A 2,096-nucleotide genomic window follows, 5' to 3' on the forward strand; every position below is an offset into this window, starting at 1 on the left:
ACTAAATATCACTCAGAAATGGTACTAACAAGTTTTATCCCATTTCATTGCCACATGCTGTAAAAGATTCAATGCTAAATTTTACAGATACTGATGAAAAATTGCAAAAGAATTGGAACATCCAACTGCTAAGTTAGCTAATATTTTATTTTTTTATTTTTTTATTTTTTTTTAAGGAGAAAAAAAAAAAGGATTAACAAAAAAACCCAATCCCTAAAATCTATCTTGAAATGCTAGGAACAGACACATCCATTCAGATTTCACAACTTGCAATCAGTGCTAAGAAAAATCTATCTGTTTTCAATTCCTAAAATTTATTTAGTGAAGTAATTAAGAACAAAAAAATATGATTTTTCATTCCAATATCTAGTAGACAAAGTAAGAAACCACAATGGTTAAGCCTAAGTTCTCCCCCTAATCTCACACTTATTTCCCCTAAAAAGGAGCAAGTTGAAGCTATATCTTAAAATCCATTGCGTCTACAAATTTATGATTGGATGCCCAAAGAGTTTATATGTGAGAAGGGATAAGAAACAAGATCAGATATCAAACAGCAGTGTAAAAGAGAAATGGAAAAAATATCATTTTTGCAAAGGGGTTTGAAATTGAATCAAAGCAGCATTAAGGAAAGAACTTAATCTTGATTTTGAAACTCAATTTTGGGTAATCTGGTAATATCCCAACAATCACCTAATCATATATATATAAGCATCCAACACTTGCCTCTTTGCTTTCAAATATATTCGTCTTCATCCTTATAATGACAGGAAAGAGGATAGGTGTTGGATACTCACATGTAGAATCAGGTGATCGTACAAGAAGCTGATCCAAACTCATCAATAATTGAGGTCACAATGCTAACAAAATTTTGGTTAAATATACAGTAAAAAGTGGATGGCACTATGACGGTTCGACTTGTTTAGCAGTGTATGGTAATTTCTAGGTGACACATGAGATAAGTTCACCACCTTCTTCTGCCCTCGTTATCCATACTTTCATCATGGATTTAGGGCATATGTTTGATTTATGGTCTGGCTTGCCACATCTATAACATTTTTCAACAGTTCCTTGTATTTTCCTAGTCTATTGGGAGTAGTTTAAAGTATCGTTGATAGAACTTTGGGTAGAGGTGGGGATTCAGCTAGAACAACGGACATCTACTTCTCGTTACTCGATGATGGTTGCTAGGGCTCTACAGGGAAACAATACCCAGGCTATTGTGTGACATACATTTAGCCTTTAAAATTGTATTTTGTTTTTTGTTCAATTAGAACATATCCCATGTGATCCTAAATCTAGTAGTTCAATCCATTGATTTACCAGGAGCATACAGTAAAAAATGAGAGGGCAATAAAAAAAATAAAATATAAAAAACTCCTCAGTGTAACCTAAACATTTCGGGTCCCGTGAATGTAATTTTGATATCGCTATAATAGGTATTGCTAGTAATATGGTGGAAAAAACCTTCCCTTTAAATTTTTTTTCATCCGGCATCTTATTCGAATGGGGCTCTTTCCCTAGTGCTAACAAGAATCCTATAGTTGATCCCATTAGACAGCAATTCAAAAAACTTCTTAACCTCATAGATATAGTCGAGAAAGGCTTCTATGTCTAAATATTATAAAAATTAGGAAGATCAACTTTTAAGCAATACTCATCGACTTCTTGGTTTTGCTTCTATGCACCTCTAAATATTACAAATCTTCTGTCTTCATTTTCTGCATCATAATCATCATTATATGCGGTTTGCCTACAAGGACTGACGGAACCTTGACAAATAACATATTGTCCTAAGTTAAGACCTTCAATACAATTATTTATGCCATCATCTTGATTTCTGTTGAGTTTTCGATTAGTAATTGCATCACGAATCTTCGGAATTTATGCTCCATGGCTTGGTTTGATCCTTTAACATTGCTCCGAGAGCCTCCACTCCATGCTTAGATACATTTGAGAGAGTTACTTCATCTCCTTGGTTAGACATATTAGATTTATGAAAAGCTCTTATACCACTTGATGGAAATAGAAAGTATGTGGGCTAGATCTTAATCTAGTGTTAATAAACTCTCGAATCCACAAGGTTAAGAAACCCTAAC

Source organism: Macadamia integrifolia, chromosome 2, assembly GCF_013358625.1.
Source record: "Macadamia integrifolia cultivar HAES 741 chromosome 2, SCU_Mint_v3, whole genome shotgun sequence".
NCBI classification, from domain to species: domain Eukaryota; kingdom Viridiplantae; phylum Streptophyta; class Magnoliopsida; order Proteales; family Proteaceae; genus Macadamia; species Macadamia integrifolia.